Source organism: Protopterus annectens, chromosome 2.part0 (genome assembly GCF_019279795.1).
Source record: "Protopterus annectens isolate FY-2018-M chromosome 2.part0, PAN1.0, whole genome shotgun sequence".
Lineage (NCBI taxonomy): Eukaryota > Metazoa > Chordata > Ceratodontiformes > Protopteridae > Protopterus > Protopterus annectens.
Window position 1 is genome coordinate 971,723,708 of NC_056728.1, and position 22,114 is coordinate 971,745,821.

A 22,114-nucleotide genomic window follows, 5' to 3' on the forward strand; every position below is an offset into this window, starting at 1 on the left:
TTTTAAATGTAAATATCATTCTATGTTTTCCGAGGAGAAACAAAAACTGTACAGACCAACACACCTCGTGGAACCGGACCTGATACCAAAAGAAGAGTCCAAAGTAAAATTCTTCCATTTATTCACAGCCACAAAATAATTCAATTATCCAATAAAAGTGTTCATGAACTTTTAAAACATTCAAATAGTCATTCTAAAATCACAATCTATTAGTTGTTACCATTTTAAATGAAAATAGTTATTGTTAATGAATACTGAATAATTATTAATATGAATACAAAACAAACATACATTATTCAAAAACTTCCTGTGCCACAATGTATGCCAACTTAGTGATAGTAGCATGGGAAAGGAGATACATTTTCAACTCAGGTTTTGAAGGGTGATTTGTTTACTTGTGTTACCTGGATAATATTTTTGTTTTATGGAAAAGGGAAGAAAAAAATGGTAAAAAATTTTCAGAATACATAAACAACATTTGTGAATATTTCAAGTTCACTTACAATTTCCATGCTACAGAAATTATCTACCTGGATGTCACTATTAAAAAGAACTATGAAACACAAGGGTTTACAGTTTTTCATAAGTCCACATATTCAAACAGTTTTTTGGCATTTGAAAGTAACCAAATGAAAGTGGGAGGGTGGCCTAATGGTTAAGGTGTTTGCCTTACAAACACAAGGTGCAGGGTTTGAGTCTCACAAGGGATAATTGGCTAAGCTTAAAATGGCTCGCAAGGACAGTTAGCTTAGTATGAATCTATGAACCTATGAACATATGAACATTACATCAAAAGAAACCTAGTTAGAGGCCAGATGATCCGAGCAGCCAGAAAGTGCTCCACTATTACATATTTTAAATTAGAACTATAAAATTTGAGTTCTATGTTTCTGGCTAGAGGGTACCCCCCAAAAATGGTTTACAATTTGGCTGACGAAATTCTGAGGCGATGGAGAAACAAGTTTGTTCCACTTTTATGTCAAGATACAACCACAAATAGGGTGGGGAGACCCAACAAAAATAAAAAAACAAGAATACACCAACACAATGGTTACACAGTTTGGAACTGATAGTGCCTGCTCGAAAGTGTAGGTATTTCCTGCTGGAATGTGTAGGTAAGCTTCTTTCAAGTCTAGGGTTGCCAGCCAGGCATCCTTGGCTACCACTGGAAGAAGCTGTTAAAGAGTTAGCATTTTGAATTTTGGAACCACCAGAAAGGTGTCGAGAATACACAAGTCGAGGATAGGATGCCAGGAGTTTTCTTTTCTGAGAACCAGGAACAGTCTTGAATAAAAACCTTGTCCCCTTTATTCTGCTGGGACAGGCTGAATAGCCCTTATACTGAGGAGAGAGAGTACTTGTTTTTGGGCCTCTGCCCACTGATTTGGGGGGAGGTCTGGCCATCCACTTGGGGTTGGTAGTGACTGGAAGTGGAATCTGTATCCTTGGGAAACTATGTTTAAAACCCATTTGTCCTGGGTAATGAGTTCCCAGTTTTTTGCATGCAGGGCGAGCTTTATGCAGGGTGAGCTTTCCTCCTAAGGGAGCAAGTAGTTGAGCAGGGCTTGGGAGAGTTAAGGATAAGTCATTGTGCCATTTTTCCATAGGGGGGTGGCTTACTACTCCCTGCTTTGGAAGTGGGAGCCCCCCACTGCTTAGATCTGTGCACAGTCTGAGACTGAAGTCTTGGTGGTCTGCTGCTCCTGGGTTTGGACTGAGAAGGCCTGGAAGGGACTGGAAAAGACCAGTTCTTTGAAGGCCAATGCCTACTGAATCTAGGAGGCTGTACTTGTAAAAAATCTTTAACAGTTTGCATAGATTTAGCTTTTTCCTCCATCCTTCTGAGGACTTATTTTGCTTTGTTACCAAAAGGGCGGACTTGGTTTAAGGGTGCATCCAGTAATTTAGCTTTGACATGATCTGGCAAATTTTGTTCCTTAAGCCAAGCATGCCTTCTAAGTACAGACCCAGTGACAGCAGCCCTGCAAGATGCTTCTAAAGCATCAAAACCAGATTGCAAAATATATTTACCAACTTGTTCAGCAGAATGCATTACCTCTTTCAAATCTTTGTGTTCAGCACAATCAGGAATCAACATCATTTTCTGTTTAAGTAGTCCCATAATATGCTGCTGATACTTTAGCATATGAAACTGGCAATTTAAAGCCCTAATGGCCAAAGTAGCAGAAGTGTATACCTTCTTACCCCATCTGTCTAAAGCTCTAGAGTCCCTATCAGAAGGGGTAGGATTTTTGGCAGTAGTAGTCTTAATGCGTTTTGGTCCTTGGGAAATGGTCTCCGGATCCGCAGTAGGATTCTTGAAGAGGAATTTGTGATAGTCAGATACTATTTAGTACCTGTCAGGTTTCCTGGGAGCTGGAGGCAAAGTGTCTGGGGTAAGGCTGGATTCCAAGAAAACATCATCTACAATCTCCAGAACAGGAGGGATACCTAGAGGCTTGTGTTGAGGCAGGAGTAAAAATTCCCTAAGTCTCTTTTTAGACCCAGAATAGTCCTGGCTTTCCAAGCAGAAATGCTCTCTAAGGGTATGCAAGGTTTCACCAAAAGAAAAATCTTCTGGATGGGAAGCAGAGGGAATGGAATCATCTGCATCAGAATCCTCATAAGTAGATAAGGGTAAATCCTGGTAGTTAGAAGGAGCAGAGATTTCATATTCCTGATCAGAAGAATCAGAAAGAAAATCAGTTCTAGGTCTCTTAAAGGCTGGTTCCCCTAATTAAGGTAATAAGGTCTTCAAACATTCTAATCATTTGTTTTTGAGGCATATGGGCCTGAGTTTGTGGCTTGGTCGTCGGTTTTCTAGGCATAGTGCGAGCTTTAGGCCTGAGGAATTCGGTATTTCTAGCTTGAAAAATAGTCATTGGTTTAATATGAAAGTCGGTAGGCCTAAATACACCCTCAGAAGCCGGTGCCTGCACAGCGGCTCCGGACCCATCCAAGGTAGAGACATCCGCAGATTCCATAGTCAAAGAAGCATCTCGCGGTATACCGGATTCTGAATGGGTCTCAGTAGAGGCCTGCGAATCTGTAGTATCAGGTATCAGGGGCTGCGAAAGCGCCTCACTGAGTACCGGTGGACTGGCAACTAGCTTAACGGAAGCATCGTCGGCAGTTTTAGACCTATGCGGTCTGTCTCTGTCTTTATCCTTATGTTTTTTTGGGAGATCGGTAGTTGGATGGCTTAAAGCCATTTCGGAGTACGGAGATCGAGAACGGAAGTATTTAGCTACAAAAATAGCCTGATGACGAATAGTTCGGGCATTGAACAAGGTACAGAACTGACACCGAGGTAAGTCATGTTCTTGGCCTAAACAGGTGACGCAGTAAGAATGAAAAACTCTCCACAGGCAAGACAATTGTTAATTTTTTCTGACATCGGTTAGGACAAGAAAAAAGGATCCCCAACAGGGTACTTATCTTTGTGAAGGCTTCAGGTCTGAAACTCGAAAATGAAAATTTCAGGAGTCGGCCGACCAGCACTTGCGAACTGCTTCTGCTTTGGTCACCGCACAGCAAGAAAGACTGATGTAATGGCATCGGCTGCATGTTTTATATCCCTGACGACCTGACGTCATGGAAGAAGCGAGAGCATCCGACGCAGAAATCCGAAGACTCTGATATTCAAGCCGGCTGAGGGTTACCTGCAGGCAGATAACCCAAATGTGATGACTGCAACAGTGAAACACGAAGAACATCCTGCAGAGTGGCTAGGAACAGGTTCCCACCTGCTTGTTGATGTACCACATAACTGTGGTGTTGGCTGTTTTTCTCAGCAGTTGTCCTGGAAAGAGTAGAGATCTGAAAGCTGTCAGGGCATTCTGTACAGCTAGCATCTCTTTTTGGTTGATGTGCAGATGAATTTGGCTTAGGCTCCAGTGGCCGTGAATAAATTTGCCAGCCATGTGAGCCCCCCCATGCATAGTCTGATGCGTCTGTGTTCTGGGTCTGGGTGGCATGGGGTTGAGTAAATGGCAGTCCCTTGTTGTGGTTGCATGCTTCCACCCACCAAAGGAACTCTGTCCTTAGACAGGGTATGATAGGAATGACTGTTTCCAGGTCCTGAGAATGCTGGCACCAAAGACTTTTTAAGTACCATTGAAGTTTCCTCATATGCAGTTTTGCATATGGAATTAGCAGTATACATGGGGCCATGAACCTTAGAGCTTACAGTATTTTTCTTGCAGATAGCTGGGTTCTGGTGGCCAATTGTTTGAAGTAGTCTGTCAGATAGACTTGCTTTTCTGAAGTGAGGAATGCCATCTGGGAAGTTGCGTCCAAGCTTGCTCCCAGGATTACAATCTTTTGACTGGGTACCAGTTTTGATTTCTTTTAGTTGATGGTGTAACCTCAAGGAAGTCAGAAGGTTTTTCACAAATGCCAGGTGCTGCAGCAGCAATTGCCGACTGTCTGCCTGAATCAGACAGTCCAAGTATGGGTAAATTTAGATATTTCTCTGCCTGCAGTATGCAATGGCTGGAGCCAGGCATTTTGTGAATACCCTGGGTGCAGTAGATAAGCCAAAGGGAAGTACAGAGAACTGATAATCCATAGATCCTGCCCTGAAACGTAGATACTTCCTGCATGACCCCTTTATGGGGATGTGTGCAGACAGGCTTCTTTTAAGTCTAGGGTGACTAACCAGGCATCCTTGGCTAGCACAGGAAGAAGCTGTTGCAGGGTACGCATTTTGAGTTTTGGTTCCACAAGGAAGGAGTTGAGAATTGAAAGATCCAGGATTGGGTGCCAAGAGCCCTCTTTCCTGAGTACCAGGAAGAGTCTGGAGTAGAATCCTTGACCCCACTGTTCTAGTGGAACAGGCTGAATAGCTCCGATATTGAGCAGGGAAAGTACTTGGTTTTGAGCCTCTGCCCAATGGTTTGGAGGAAGGTCTGGAAACCCGCTTGGGGTTGGCAGTGAATGGAAATAAAATTTGTACCACTGGGATACGATGTTGAGGACACATCAGTCCTGGGTGATGGACATCCAGTTTTTTGCATGAAGGGCAATTTTTCTCCTAGGGGCTCAAGCAATTGTGCAGAGCTGGGAAGTGGAGTAAGGGAGCCATTGTGAGCTTTTTCTGTAAGGTGGTAGCTTATTATTCCCTGCTTTAGGGGTTGGGGCACTCCATTGCTTAGATCTCTGCATACCCTAAGACTGTAGTCTGGGTGGTCTGTTTCCCCTGGGTCTTGTTTGAGATGGCCTGGAGGGGGCTGGAAAGGACCAGTGTTTTGAAGGGCAATGCCTACTGAATCTAGGGGGTTGCACTTGTAAAAATTCTTTAACATTCTGCATAGATTTAGCTTTTTCTTCCATCATTTTAAGAACCTCTTCTGCTTTGGTGCCAGACAAACAGTCTTTATTCAAAGGAGTGTCTAGTAATTTTGATTTGACATGGTCTGGCAAGGTCTGCTCCTTCAGCCAAGCATGTCTTCTCAGTAAAGAGCTAGTGACTGCTGCCCTGCAAAATGTTTCTAGGGCACCAAAGCCACACTGCAAAGTATGCTTACTGACTTGGCTTGCAGAGTACATAAGCTCCTGCAATTTTTTATTTTCCGCACAGTCTGGAAAAGTTACCACCTTTTGTTTAATGAGTTCCATAATATGTTGTTGGAACTTCAGCATGTGAAACTGGCAATTCAATGCCCTAATAGCAAGAGTTGCAGAGGTATGTACCTTCTTACCCATCTGTCCAAAGTTCTGGAATCCCTGTCCGAAGAGGTGGGATTCTTGGCTGTAGTAGCCTTGATACCTTTATGCCCCTGGGAAATGATCTCTGGGTCAGCAGTAGGATTCTTGAAAAGAAACTTGTGAGTATCAGGTACTCTGTACTACCTGTCTGGTTTCCTAGGGGCCAGAGGTAAGATGTCAGGTGTAAATCTGGATTCCATAACAACATCATCCACAACATCCAGGACAGGGGGTATAGCTAAAGGCCTGTGCTGAGGCAACTCTAAAAATTCTCTGAGTCTCTTTTTGGACTTAGGATAGTTTTGGGATTCCCAATGGAAATGCTCTCAAAGTATGCAAGGTTTCACCAAAAGAAAAATCCTCTGGAGGGGAGGCAGACAGAATGGATTCCTCTGCATCTGAATCCTCATAGGCAGGTATTCATAATCAGAAATCTCAGAGTCATCTGACTCCTGGTCTGTAGAAGCTGAAGGGGACTGGATACTTTGTCTCTTTGCAATGGAAGGTTGACTTCCCCTAATCAGCGTAATAAGGTCTTCAGCCATTCTAAGCATTTGTTTTTGTGGCATGGGAGGATGAGCATGCACTTTGGTCATAGGTTTTCTAGGCATAGTGCGTATGCTGGGCCTAACAAACTCAGTAGTTTTGGTTAGAAAAGTCATCGTCGGTTTGATTCAAACATCAGTAGAGCAAAGAACTGCCTCAGAAGCCAGTGCCTGCACAGTGGCTCTGGACTCATCCAAGGTGGAGACATCTGCAGGTTCCATAGTCAAAGAAGCATCTCGTGGCATACCGGACTCCGAATGGGTCTCAGCAGAGGCCTGTGAATCCACTGAAGTGGTCATCTGGGGTTGCGAGGGCACCTCACTGAGTACCGGCAGACTGGCAACTAGCTTAACAGAAGCATCGGCGGCAGTTTTGGACCTATCCGGTCTGTCTCTGTCTTTATCCTTATGTTTTTTCCGAATATCGGTAGTCAGATGGCTTACCGAAGCCATGTCAGAATACGGAGATCGACAGCGAAAGAATTTAGCGACAAAGAGAGTCCAACGACGAATGGTTCAGGTGTTAAACAAGGCACAAAACCGACAGCGAGGGACTCGTGGTCTGGGCCTAAACAGGTGATGCAGTAAGAATAAAAATCTCTGTGAGGTATTTGCTTTCCACAGGCAAAACAATTGTTAATGTCTTCTGACATTGGTTAGAGCAAGAAAAAAGGATCCCCAACAGGGTACTTAGCTTTAGAAGACTTCAGGATTATTCAATTCGAAAACAAAAATTCAGGCAGCAGCCGACCGGCAATTGTGAAATGCTTCTACTTCGGGCTCCTCGGCAAGAAAGGCTGACGTAATGACGTCGGCTGCCTGTTTTTATAACCCTGACGACCTGACTTCAGTCCAGGAGCAACAGCATCCGACGCAGAAATACTAAGTCTCTGGTATTCGGGCTGACTGAGGGCTACCTGCAGGCAGATAACCCAAGTGTGATGACTGCAACAATGAAACACGAAGAACATCATATATGAACATTTATATGCTATTCATAGGTTCATAGGGTTATACTAGGCTATCTGCCCTAGGGCATTTATAAGCCTAGCCGAAAATGTGTTAGGCTCTCTCCACCCTTATAATTTAACTTCTAGAGCCTCTGTCCAGTAGTGCCACTGGAGTGATACCAGGTGCAAACTTACGGTTTCCCATCCACTCATCTAGATTTCTCTTGATGAGGGCCAGCGAGGGGCTTTGTCTTACGTGAATTGGGATTTTATTCCAGAGTGTGGGAAGCCTTTGGGATATGAATCTATCCCCTCCAGCATGTCCTATTTATTGCTGTGCTGAGGTTTAAGTCCAAGGAGCATGTGGCTCTAATGGATTTTTTTTTTCTATTGAGACACACAATACTAACAATGCGCTATATAAGCACACACTCTCTTGTGGGGTTAGGCAAGGATTTCGGTTTGGTATCTTGGAAATTATCAAGAAAGATATTAGAGGGGGGACTGGTCAAATAATATATATATAGAAGTGAGTATAGATGGCAGATTTTGTTAAATGCCACCCACCCTCCAGGTCTGAATGACCATGTTTCCCTTGTGCCCATACTTTAAGAAAGAGCGACTAAATTATGAACTGTGAAAGTTTTTATAGAAAGTTGTTGAACAATATGTTTGTTTTGTATTCATATTAATAATTATTCAATATTCATTAACAATAACTATTTTCATTTAAAGTGGTAATAACTAATACATTGTGATTTTAGAATGACTATTGAATGTTTTAAAAGTTCATGAACACTTTTATTGGATAATTGAATTATTGACACATTTTGTGGCTGTGACTAAACGGATGAATTTTACTTTCGACTCTTCTTTCGGTATAAGGTCTGGTTCCACGAGGTCTGTTGGTTCAAATCATTATATTTATTAATTTTTTGAGTGTTACAATTTTGTTTACAGTAAGAATGACTCTACTAGTTTTAGGAAAGATACTCATTCAGTCTATTGTACTGCACTAGTTGCCACCCTTTTGCAGAAGAGAAATATTGTAAGGGTACAAATGATTAGACTATCATATCGAACAATGACACTTTTAATGCTGAATTGGGCATTCTAAGTACCATGTTTTTTGACAGGGGGCACCCAAGGGCTTTGGAGGACAGCATCAGGAATGAAATTGTAAGGGACAGGATTAATAAGGATAGACCCACTCTAAGGTAACCAGAGGAATTTAAGATTTCTCAGGTGGTGGATGATGACTATTCTAGAACCATGGTTTGTCAGTACAGCACAATGTCTGACAGTATTAAATGGATTTTGAGGCAAAACTGGGACTCCATTTTTAATTCTAGGGATATGAAGTGGTTGGGTGATGGACCCAGGCTGGTTTATAAAAGGGGTATCACTGTAAACTATTAGACTAATTTACTGAAGGTCAGGACATGAAAAAATGTCCAAACACCAGCGGCCAGCAAATGTGCAATACAAAGACACTGAAATCTATATAAATAAAAATGTAAATGTTAGTTTGTTCAAAATCTTAAATCTCCGAAAGTTCTTCACTGATTGCTTTGAAATTTTCACACAATGTTGCATTCGAATATGCGCGTGTTTTTATATACCTACTATTATATAGATGTCACACGTTGCATTTGAATACACACGTGTTTTTATATACCTACTATGGATTCTATATATTTGTATACAAATATGCAATTTTATATGTTTTTGTTATTACTTTCTTACTTCTTTTTCAGTGCAATCTATCTGCTTTAGTTCATCCAAATAATGCCTTGCAGAAGATCAAACTTAGGTCATAGTACTCGCGGAGTGGAAGCAGTGCGACGAGTAATTGCAAATCAAACTGAGGAAGAACGGGCATCAGCGAACGAGCGAAACAGACAAAGAATGGCTCAAATATGTGCCGAGGAAGCAGCAGAGCAACGTGCAGCCAGACTTGAGGATGCACGGTTACGAGCACAGCGATCGCATTCTGCAGCTTCAGATCTGCTGCGTTCTCCTCGATCAACACCAGCCGACAAAATAAATGCTTGCCTGAAATACTCTACTTTGTGGCGATACGTAATGACGTTAAAATTAACTACAAATATGCGTGTCCAGCTGCAAAACGATCGATCAGCTGAGATATTCTCACATCAATTGCTGGAAATTGGGAACGGAAAGGTGCCGGTTGATCTGACCTCAGGACGAATTTCATTGCCTCATAACTTCTGCAATTTAGTGACGTCAAAAGAAGAATTGGTTGAAAAAGTACTTCCCAATATTCAAACCAATTATAAGAATCACGATTGGCTGACTGAATGAGCTATTCTTGCGGCCAAGAACAAAGACGTCTACGAACTTAACAATATTATTCAGTCTAACATTCAAAGCGAGGCAGTTACATACAAGTCTGTCGACACTGTTGTGGAAGCAGATGAAGCGGTTAATTATCCAACAGAATTTTTGAATTCACTTGATCTGCCAGGGATGCCACCGCACGTACTGCAGTTGAAAATTGGCGTGCCAATTATCATGTTGCAAAATATCAACCAGCCAAAGCTTTGCAACGGCACGCGGCTTGCAGTAAAAAAATTAATGAGCAATGTCACAGAAGCAACAATCTTGACAGGACCTTTCAAAGGTGAATATGTCCTCATTCCTCACATTCCTATGCTTCCAACGGATATGCCATTTCAATTTAAGAGATTGCAATTCCCAATTAGATTGGCGTTTGCAATCACCATCAACAAAGCTCAGGGCCAACCTTTAGAATTGTGTGGTTTAGATCTACACACAGATTGCTTCTCACATGGACAATTATATGTTGCATGTTCTAGAGTTGGCAAACCAGACAATCTCTATATCTGCACAGACAATGGAACAAAAAATATTGTATACCCACAAAAATTGTGAAATTAAACATATTAGAAACGTGCGCTTTCTCTTTTCTTTCTTTTCCATTTAACCAGACTGAGCCACAGCAACGCGTGGCCGGGTACAGCTATCCTAAATAAAATTCCAGATTGTTGTTTATTGCATATTCTCATGGTAAATATCTCCAAACCTGTTTTTGGCTATCAAGCCTTCATCAGTGAGTAAAGTTTCTCCTCAATTAAGAGTGATGAATATTTATACATATCCCCAACCAATGGAAAACATGGTATAGCCCAACCTAGTGGTTAAGGTGCATTATTATGTTTTAAACTTGTGAAAGTACTAAAATTGCAGTAGCTAACAATCCTAAAACTTTAACCCCCAGTGGTAATGGTAGATTTAATTGTGCTTCTAAAACAGTGGTATACTGTGCTTTGTTTGTCATGTCCTGCTTTTTATGTGAATAAAACACAGAAAGCATTAAGGATTAGGATTTATCAGCATATTTATGCAATCAAGAAACGCAACATGACATGTTTTACATAAACACACAATTAATTGCTCCAATGTTAATAAATTTGTGTTTTTTATTCTTCAAAGGGTATATCCCCTTGTTAGGGGAGGCGAATGGAAGACATTTTTGGAGACCAGGTAGTTACACAGGCAGATTTTGTTAGATGTAGTTAACCATCACAGAATTAATGAAAAAAAACATTTGTATCAATTGTTTACTGCAGGCAAAAAGGGCAGGGATATGAATAATTACATATATAATCATTTACGTACATTAATGTTTGTAAGGGATTGGATGTTGTTGATCATGTGATAGTCTTTTAACTTACAGAGGAATATATGTGTTTTTAGTTGATCTGATGAAGTTCTGATGCTCTAGGGAATGAAAGGGCTTCAACGTTTGAGTTTTTATTTTTTACTTGTCCAATTTACAATGCTTTGGTTATTTTTTGATCTTTAATATCTAGTATGACCATGAAATGCGTGTGAGTGAATAGTGGGATGAGGGACTGCAGTCAAGTATTCTGAATCATGGTAAACATAGGAATTAACTGCGCTTGAGGCGGTCTAAGATTTAATCTCCATGAAGGAAAGGGGAAATGGCACTAAATCATGTACTATGACAAGACAACACATAAGACCTAGCTGTCTCCCACTAATATGACTGAGATTCTGCGAAAAAAATCTTCTGTGGGGCAACATGAAAAAAATAAATAGTTCCTGCATCTTCAAAACTGTAACCCACAGGGGAAAGACAACTACAAGCTGAAGGCAAAATCATCACCATCAACATTCTCTCTCAGTAGAAATCTGACTACATAGAGAAGGAAGAACACCTATTTCTTTTACTAGGTTAGAAGTCTGACAAGGAAGTAAGAGACAAACCCTGTTTTGAAGATTTACCATGTGGTAAATACCTCTTGAGCAAGGATCCTGAAATCTTGCATAGGAAGACCCAAATGAGACATGAGAGCCTTAGAAAGTAGCAAGGCAAATGGTACACACTGGCACACAAGCTCATAAGCCTTTTTTTGGATGATCTGCTATGATGGCTTCATGTAACATGAGTTTTAGGATTCTCGTGCCTTCCTCATCTAACTGTGTCAAGTGGTGGTCCAACATTCAGGTGAACATCCATTTTAGGTTCCAATATATCTGTTCCTAGTACAAGGCCCAGAAGGATGTGCAATCTGTTGTCAGCATGTCTGTCTTGTAAATGGTTTTGCAGAGGTTTGCAGACATAGTACGCACTGAAACAAGAGGGGAAAAGCATATCCTTAGGCCTATCAGCTGCTGTGTGACTGCCTGTTTTTTTTTAAGTCTTGAGAGTCATGATTCTCCCTACACCTGCTTGTGGTATTGCTATTTTCTGAGTACTTTCTTAGAGGATAATGCCCCCCCCCCCCCCCCCGCAGATGTAGTAGGCTAATCGGTGGACTGCATGACAACTTCCAGCTTTTTCTAAGTAACCAAATATGAGAGGCAGTCTCTAATGTCTCTTGTTTTTTACAAGTGAAAACCCAAACCAATTTGGCAGTCAACCACAAGATGGGACTGATGTAAACAGAACAAGGACTTTAAAATCTAGAGATCTGGTGCACACACCTACAAACGCCCCTCAGGCCTGCACAAGGCAAACCCTAGGAACACAGACTGTCCCCTGAAACTTTTCATCAACAAAAGCACAAACACTAATAATAATCTGAATAGAAATTGAGATTTTCCCAATCAGGCATTTACTTTTTTTTAATTTATAATCCATTCCAAATTGAACAGAATCAGCTTCTGCCTTAAACTACTTATGGCAAGAAGAGGACTCTGACATTTTAGTATGAATCGTCCACCTAAGTGTTCTTTTGGGTCCTCATACGCTCCACATGTGGAAGGTGGCCTCTGTATGCCATCATTAGGGTTACTACACTTTATTTTTCTACTGAAACTACTAAAAAAAGGGTTAGTACATCACAGTAATAAATAAGCATGAATTGCAGTTATACAGTAGCTGTACAAACCACTAAGGCAGAGTCTCTTAAAACAAACCTTACAGGTTCATAGGTTCACAGGTGTGTACTAGGCTAATGGTCCTGGAGCCTTTACAAGCCTGGCCCAAAAACACTGCCCAGGCACTGTGCCACCCGATGTTAGATCACAGTGCCCCTATGCAGTAGAGCAACTGGAGTGATCCCTGGGGTGAACTTTCTGTTACCCATCCACTTGTCAAGATTTCTCTTGAAGATGGCCAGCTAGGTGCTCTGCTTGACATGAATGGGAAGCTTATTCCACAGTATGAGCAGTCTTTGGGAGATGAACTTGTCACTCCAGCATGTTCTGTTAATTATGGAAATGAGGTTGTAATCTCTGGAGTGTGTGACACAGGGGGATTGGGATTTCTTTAGGTTTAGCATTTCAAGTAGGGCTGGGTTGGACAAGGCTTTGTAAGTCAAGTAGAGATCACTTCTAAGTAAACGATAAGAGACTGAGAACAGCTGAAGTTTCTTGACTCTGTGTAGGGTACGTGTTTAAGGCCTAGGATCCTTTTTGTGAGGTAGAGAGGGATGATGACCTCTTTCTTCCTGGATGTGAAACCTTTGGTTATAAGATGTGGCACATAGAAGGACTTTCTGACCACAGTGGCAATGTGGTGGTCGAAGGTGAAGTGGCTGTCGACCTGGGTGCCCAGATCTCTTATGGTCCCTTCAGTGTTCAGTGGGCTCCCATCAATGTGGTACTTCGTGGGAAGTGAGTTTTTTCCAAAGGGGATGATAATGCATTTTTTGGTGTTAAGCTTCAGGCCATGGTTTCCACACCAGTCATTGGTCTAAGAGAGACCCTTTTGTAGGATGCCTGCATCACTTGGGGAGTTGATGATTATTCCTAGCTTGCAGTTATCAGTGAACATGGTCAAACAGACTTCTCCTGTGTTGGCCTGGACTTCTGAGAAGTAGATCCCAAACAGGAAAGGGCCCAAGAGCAAGCCCTGTGGGACTCCACTCATGACTGGTCGACAGTCTGACCTAGAATCCGCAACTTTCACTCTGTGGATCCTGTCTGTGATCCAATTTGCAACCAACCTAGTGATGTTGGGATTAATGCCTAGTTTGGTGAGTTTATCAATGATACCTGAGTGGGGAATGGTATCAAAGTTCTTGGCCAAGTCGAGGTAGGCTGTATGCACTGCCTTACCCTCATCCACAACCTTGGTGACTACCTCGAAGAAGTCAACCAGGTTCAGCAGACAGGATCTACCCTTGACAAAGCTAAACTTTGTGGGATCACGTGTTTGGAGATTGCCTATAGCTTTGTTAAGCAGGTCCATGATGATGCGCTCCATAGCTTTGCATACCAGACTCGTCAGGTTAATGGGGCGACAGTTCCCATGGACAGTAGTTGCTCCCCCTTTACGGAGCAGGATGACTGTAGCAGTGCGCCATTCGTTACGGACATAGCCTGAGGTAAGGCTGTGATTGAACAGGGCACACAGATGGGGCGCCAGTTCATCTTATAGTATATGTAGGATGCAGCCAGTGATATAATCAGGTCCCATGGACACTGTATTTTTGGCTTTGGGCAATGCAGCTTTTACCTGTGCCGCAGAAATGGAGGGTACCAGGCTTTCTTATGGTACTGTCATAAAGTCCTGGGGGGGGGGGGGTTAAGTTGGCACAGAATCTTTCGGCCAGTATGTTGGCTATATCTGTTGGCTCAGTATAGGAGGTGCCATTGTGCAATAACTCAGAGCAAATCTGGGTATTGCCTTGGAGGTTTCTGATATAGTTATAGAAGGCTTTGTGGTTGCTTTTAGTATCAGACGCAATTCTGCCTTCATAGCTGGCTTTAGAGGATTTGATAAGGGATCTCAGCTTTTTGTTGAGACTGATAAGGGAGGTTTTCCACTCTTGTGACTTCATTTTTTTTTGCAAAAGTTTCTTCCTTCTGTTGTAGAGTTTACTGAAGGGTGAGGACCACTGGATTAGCTTCCTTTTTTTGGAGGAGAGCGTCTTAGTTCTATTTGGTATGGCAAGGTCCATGCATTTGTGTACATGCTCGTATAATGCATTGCTGTATGATTCACCTTTCATGCAGCTATTTTCCATTGGCATGGGTACCGAAAAGTTAGCCACCTCTGTTTCTAGGAGCCCAAAGTCGGCTTTAGAGAAGTTTTTCAGAGTGGTCACCTTGGCGGGGGGTGTAGGTGAGATGGAGAGTTCCATGGTGATCAGATTGTGGTCTGATTTAACTAGGGAGGAATTGACTATAGGTGTGGAGCAATTGTCTCCCATGTTGGTGATAACCAGGTCGAGGATGTTGCCTCTTCTAGTGGGGGTCAGAATGAGCTGGTCCAGGGCACTGGAATTGATAAATTCCAGAAAGCGCTGGGCCTGTACATAGTTTTCCCGGTTGATGAAAGGGTAGTTGAAGTCACCCAGTAAGAGAGTATTGGGGTTGGACCCTGATAGAGTCCAGGGTGCTTAGGAACTTGGAGTGAGAGTCTAGGAACATGATTGGGGTTCTGTAGCCGGCTATGACTTGTATCACCATGGAAAGCGGAACTACCACTACTGTAACACAAACATTTCTGAAAACTTATCGTGGGGTGACTTCCAGGATGACTGCACACTGAGGAATCATGTGATGAGAGCTCTTAGTAGTATGAAAACTGATAAATTGCTAGTAAAAATTATCAACCTGAGTAAAATTCAGTAATTACACTGCCTAGAAGCCAGCAAAGAAGGCATCTGGAGAAAATCAACCATAAAAGTAAAAGCTCTGGCTGGGAAGAACCTTGCAGCTTTTCACCAAAAATCAGTCCAACTTTCAGTTGTAGTACAAGAGATGGCTTCCAGTAATTAAGAAAAAATAAATTAAATGCACTCAGATGTGTTTAAAACATGTGAGAGACTGGAGGAACAAATTCAAATGACAAAGGGCTGCACAAATTAAAAGCTTTAAGTAACTACTCAGATGACCTGACAAAGCTGCAGAAATCAAAGACTGAAAAAATGGAAAGACTATCCAAACAAGAGGCTTCTCAAGAAGAAAGTACAGTTTTGTACCTACCATAAATGTAGATGTTCGAGTGCTAATACAGCTGCAGTCATAACAGATGGGTTCTCCTGCCGTCAGGCGGGTCCTCAGTCGGCCGAATTCCAAAGTCTAGGTCCGGCGTCAGTTGTCGTCGCTTCTTCCCTGACGTCAGTGCGACAGGGGTATAAAGGAACCAGCAGACGCCATTTTCTTCAGTTTTTCTTGCCCCAGATGTCAGGTGCCCCCAGAAAGAAGGCAATACATTAATTTGTGTAATAAATCATTGCAATATAATAAAAATACAGTAGTTGCAAGCAAATACACCATAAATGAATACCCCAATCAGGTTGTATGAGGATGTGTTAGCCAATAGGCCTGTCCCAAGAGGGGAAGGAGGGAGGAAAACCTGGACTGCAGCTGTATTAGCACTCGAACATCTACATTTATGGTAGGTACAAAACTGTACTATGTTCATCGTGCATACAGCTGCAGTCATAACAGATGGGTAGAATCCCAAAGCTAAGAAAGGGGTGGTAGGCACTAGGTGGAACTAGGAGGGGCCAGGATGCCCTGCAAGACTGCAGTGGCAAAGCCTGCTCTAGTTTTGGAGTATAATGGTAGGTGGTAGTGCTTGGAGAAGGTATGCACAGAACTCCAAGTGGCTGCTTCCAAAATATCTTTGGTAGGAACACCTCTGAGGAAAGCTGCAGAGGTAGCTGTGGCCCTTGTGGAGTGAGATCTGATGCCTGTAGGTACAGTTTTGCCATGAAAAGAATAGTAAAAGCGTATGCAGTGGGCTATCCATATTGAGATTGTCTGTTTGGAAATTGGCTTTCCTTGAGCTCCTACAGCATAGGGCACAAAGAGCTGTTCTGATTTTCTGAAAGGCTTTGTTCTGTCCAAATAATAACACAGTTGTCTGTGGATGTCCAAGGAATGTAGTAATCTCTCCCCTTTGTTTTGAGGATTAGGATAAAAGGTAGGTAAGTGTATGGCCTGATTCAAAGCTACCCTGGATACCACTTTAGGCATAAAGGACGGGTTGGTTCGTAAGGAAACTCTGTCCTGATGGAAGATGATAAAAGGCTGCAGAGCCATGAGAGCTTGTAGTTCTGAAACTCTACGAGCTGAGGTAATAGCCAGAAGGAAAGCTGTTTTCCAGGACAAATATTGCAAATCTGATGAGGCAGCTGGCTCAAAAGGAGGCAAGGTCAGTTTTTCCAGAATGAAATTGAGATCCCAAGCAGGTATTGGTTGTTTCCTTGGGGGTCTTAGATTCTTAGCCCCTCTGAGGAACTGTCTTAAGAGAGGGTGAGAGAATAAGGGTGGATCAGTGTTGGATTCTGCAGAAATGGCTGAGGTATGGATTTTGATGGAGGAGAATGAAAGTCCACTGCTTAGCAGCTCAGCTAGATACTGTAGTATTTGAGGTAAATTCAGTTTTCCAGGATCCTGGCCCTTTTTCTCATTCCAGACACAAAACCGTTTCCATTTTGCGGAGTAAGCTTTTCTAGTTGACGGCCTTCTGGCCTCCAAAATGACATCCTGCACCTCCTTGGAGAGTAGGGTCTGTTGTGATGCTAAGGAATCTTCCATGCGGCTAGATTGAGTGTTTTTAGCTGGCTGTGAAGAGTTTTGAAGCTGTGCTGAGTCAGGAAAAGAGGAATTAGAGGCAGGGTCCATGGTGGGGAATGAGTCAGGCTCCTCAGGAGTGGGTACCAGTGTTGTCTTGGCCAGTCTGGAGCAATGAGAATCATCTTTGGTCTGTCTGCTCTGGTTTTCAATAGAACTTTGGGCAGGAGAGGAAGAGGTGGGAAGGCATAAACTGTCATTGATGTCCAACTGAAAGAGAGAGCATCCACTCTCCTGGCCTTTGGATGGAAAATCCTTGAGCAGAATTTTGTCAATTGGTGATTTTTGTGGGAGGCAAAGAGATCTATGTCTGGCCTTCCCCATGCTTGGATTATTTCTGTAAAAACTTTTGGATGCAACTTCCATTCGTGTGGATCTGTCATATTTCTGCTTAGGTTGTCTGCCAGCGTGTTTTCCTTGCCTGGCAAGTACTGTGCTTGTAGTTCGATTTGTAAGTCCATGGCCATGTTCCAAAGTGACATGGCCAGTCTGCATAGGGGGTATGAATGTGTTCCTCCCTGTTTGTTTATGTACCACATAACTGTGGTGTTGTCCGTTCTTATCAATAGTTGACCTGGTTGCAGAAGGTCTTTGAAAGCTATAATAGCATTTATTACTGCTAGCATTTCCTTTTGATTGATGTGAAGGTGCTTTTCATTTTGGGACCATTTGCCCTGAATGCACCGATCTGTCATATGCGCCCCCCAGGCGTAGTCCGAGGCGTCTGTTGTGATGACTTGATTTGCTTGAGGCTTGCTGAATGGAAGACCTGTGTTTGTTTGGCATGCTTGAGCCCACCACAGAAATTCCTTTTGTATACATGGAATTAGTGGTATTATTGTTTCCAAACTGTGGCTGTGTTGAGACCATAGGTTTTTCAGGTACCATTGAAGTTTCCTCATATGCAGCTTTGCACATGGGATTAGTAAGATGCAAGATGCCATGAATCCCAGAGCCTGCAGGATTTTCCTTGCAGTCAGCCTGGTGCAATTTGCTAGTGCTCTGAAGTATTGAGTTAGTTGCCCCTGCTTCTCTGGCGTAAGGTAGGCCATCTGGGTGTTTGTGTCCAAGTTGGCACCCAGGAAAATTATCTTCCGAGAGGGTATTAGCCTTGATTTCTTTTTGTTGACTGTGTATCCCAGAGAGTTCAACAACATTATTACATAAGCCAGATGTTTCAGAAGAATGTGCTTGCTGTCCGCTTGAATCAGGCAGTCGTCCAAATAGGGGTATATTTGTATCCTTTGAAGTCTGCAGTAGGCAATTACTGATGCCAGGCATTTTGTGAATACTCTGGGCACAGTAGATAAGCCAAAGAGCAATGCAGAGAATTGATAATGGGTTGAACCTGCAAGAAATCTGAGGTATCTTCTGCAATTTTTGTCCGATTGGGACATGCAGGTATGCCTCCTTGAGGTCCAATGTTACCAGCCAAGACTCCTTGCCCAGCATGGGAAGAAGCTGCTGTAGAGTGAGCATCTTGAATTTTGGTACGAGTAGAAATGTGTTTAGGATGGACAGGTCCAAAATAGGTCTCCAATCTTTTCCCTTCCTTGGTACCAGGAATAGTCTGGAATAAAAACCTTGACCTTGTTCGTGCGTAGGTACCTCTTGAATAGCTTCCATGTCTATAAGATCTGTAATTTGCCTTTGTGCCTCTGCCCTTTGATTGTGTGGCAGGTTTGGCATGCCTCTCATTTTTGGAAGGGTGTGAAAATGGAATCTGTAGACTCTGTTTATAATGTCCAGGATCCATTTGTCTTTTGTGACAATAAGCCATTTTTTTTTTTAAATAATGCCAGCTTTCCTCCTAAGGGGGCTGCCATTTGAGTCTTGCTTGGCATGCAAAGGGGAAAGTCATTGGGCTTGCTTTCTGAATGATTGCGAGTTATTCTCACCACCTCTTTGTGTAGGAGCTTGCCATTGTCTGCCTCTAAACGATCCTTGGGATTGTCCTCTGCCCCTCGGGCGCCTGTATCTACCTCTTTGGGGTCTGTCCGTGGCTGGAAAGGACCAATTTCTGGAAGGCCAATTGCTACTGAAACGTGGGGGTTGTACCTGTAGAAAATCTTTCACAGTTTGCATTGATTTAGCCTTTTCCTCCATTTTCCTTAATACCTCCTCAGCATTAGCACCAAATAATACATCCTTTTGTAGAGGGGCATCTAGTAATTTAGCTTTGACATGATCGGGCAAGGTTTGTTCCTTGAGCCAGGCATGTCTATGTATGACTGATCCTGTAACAGCAGCTCTACATGAGGCCTCTAGAGCATCAAAACTACATTGTAAGGTATGCTTACCCACTTGTTCTGCACTATGTATCAAATCCTGCAACTCCTTCAAGTCTGGTTGTTCAGGTTGTGACATTTTACTTTTCAATTGTGATAACAAAAACTGTTGGTATTTTAGCATATGGAACTGACAGTTTAAGGCCCTCATGGTTAAGGTAGCCAAGGTATATACCTTTCTTCCCCACCTTTCTAAGGATCTGAAATCTCTCTCGGAAGGTAATGGATTTTTAGCAGTGGAGGCCTTAATTTCCTTGGGGCCCTGTGAGATCGTTTCTGGGTCAGCAGCATGGCTTTTGTATAGAAATTGGTGAGAGTCAGGAATCCTGTAGTACCTGTCAGGCTTGACTGGGGCTGGAGGCAGAGAGTCCGGGTTAAGGCAGGCCTCTGAGTAAACATCATCTAGGATGTCCAAGACAGGAGGTATAGCCAGAGGCCTGTGCTGAGGTAGCAAGAGAAATTCCCTAAGCCTTTTCCTGGAATCTGAATAATCTTGGCCTTCCCAGTGGAAGTGTTTCCTTAGGGTATGCAAAGTTTCCCCAAATGAGTAATCCTCTGGGGGAGACACAGAAGGAATGGATTCCTCCGCATCAGAGTCTTCAAAAGGGGAGTAAGAATGTTCCTGATCATCAGAGTGCTCTGAAATAATGGAGCCCTGATCAGATGAGGGGGATTCTTCGTCCACTCTGGGCCTTTTGTCTGGTGGGGGTTGAGAACCCCTGATAAGAGTAATTAAATCCTCAGCCATTTTAAGCATCTGTTTTTTAGGCATGGGGCCTGGAGATGGGCCCTGTGTAGCTTGTCTCTTAGAATGCATGGCTGCTTTAGACTTAGTGAAAGCCTTGATGGAAAAAGAAGAGGAAGGTCTGAAGACACCTTGAGTGGAGGTAGACCTGTCCACATTTTGAGGTTCAACGCCAAGAGTGGCTTCGGTATCTGTAGTCGGGGTGTGGGCCGAGGAGCCTGCGACCTCGGGCACAGGAGACACCGCCAATGAAGTGTCGTCGGTAGTCAGGGGCTGCGTAGGTGCCTCGCTGAGAACCGGACCACGTGTAGTCGGCTTTGGCGTGGTGTCGGTAGAGGCCGCGGACCTCGTGTGTCGGTCCTTACCATTGCGTTTTTTAGACAGAACTGGAGTCGGAGTATCCGACGACATAATATAGTTAAATGTTTTTCCAAAATAATGCTGGGCGAACTCCGCCCGACGCTTAATGGTGCGTTTGTTGAATGTAGCACAAAAGCGACAGACCGAGACGTCCTGGTCTGGGCCTAAACAAGGTATACAGAGGGAATGGAAATCCTTATGCAGTATTTGCTTCCCACATGAAATACAATTATTAACTTTGTCTGACATCGGTCTGAGGCAAGAAAAGTTTCCCCAACGGGGTACTTAGCTTTCAAGAAGACTTCGGTTTCAAAATTTTCGTAATTTCAGGAGCTGGCCGACCGGCACTTGCGAACTGCTTCTGCTTCGGGCATCGCGCGGCAAGAAAGAATGAAGAAAATGGCGTCGGCTGGTTCCTTTATACCCCTGTCGCACTGACGTCAGGAAAGAAGCGACGACAACCGACGCCGGACCTAGACTTTGGAATTCGGCCAACCGAGGACCCGCCTGACGGCAGGAGAAAGTACAGTTTTGTACCTACCATAAATGTAGATGTCCGAATAGGAATGCATCTGCAGTCCTTACAAATGGGTTGTCCTGTCGTCAGGCAGCCCCTCGGTCGGCCGGATTCCAAAGTCTGGGTCTGGCCTCGGCTGGTGTCGCACTTCACCCGACGTCATAGCTGCAGTTCTTCGGGTATAAAGGCATCAGCCGACGCCATTTTCCTCAGTGTTTCTTGCCCCAGATGCCAGATGCCCTCTTGGATAGCAAAATTTTGGATAAATGCCAATGTTTCCAAATAGTAGAAGGCAAACACAAAAAATAAGCATGTATGTACATATATACAAACAAATACACCATAAGAGATCCCCCCCAGCTAGCTATTAGATGGGCAAATACCCTAGGAATACCTCAGAGGGGAAGGAGGGTGGGTAATCCTGACTGCAGATGCATTCCTATTCGGACATCTACATTTATGGTAGGTACAAAACTGTACTATGTCCTTCAAGGATGCATCTGCAGTCCTTACAAATGGGTAGAATACCATAGCCAAACTAGGGAGGAGGAAGAAGAAATTATGGTGTAGTTAGGATCCCTTGCAAAACAGCAGTGGCAAACCCTGCTCGGGATCTAGAGTATAAAGGTAAGTTATAATGCTTGGCAAATGTATGCACGGAGGTCCAAGTAGCAGCCTCTATAATGTCCTTGGTAGCCACTCCTCGTAAGAAAGCTGTGGTAGTGGCTGTAGCCCTTGTAGAATGAGGCCTTATGTTCTGTGGAGTTTGCTTTCCATGGTAGGAGTAGCAGAATCTGATGCAATTTCCTATCCACTTGGAGATTGTCTGTTTTGAAATTGCTTTTCCTTCCCTTCCTGTTGCATATGCTACCAGAAGCTGGTCAGTTTTTCTATTGCCCTTGGTTCTGTCCAGGTAGTAGCATAACTGTCTATGAACATCCAAAGTATGCAGC

At 43.2% G+C, this 22,114-nt stretch overlaps 1 protein-coding gene across 1 annotated transcript in view; it reads right to left on the reverse strand.

Annotated features, from left to right (window-relative positions):
- The window catches only part of LOC122792799 (extracellular matrix organizing protein FRAS1-like), a 4,352,848-nt gene that overhangs the window by 3,283,874 nt on the left and 1,046,860 nt on the right, over positions 1-22,114 (reverse strand). The gene's annotated exons all lie outside the window — the stretch shown is intronic.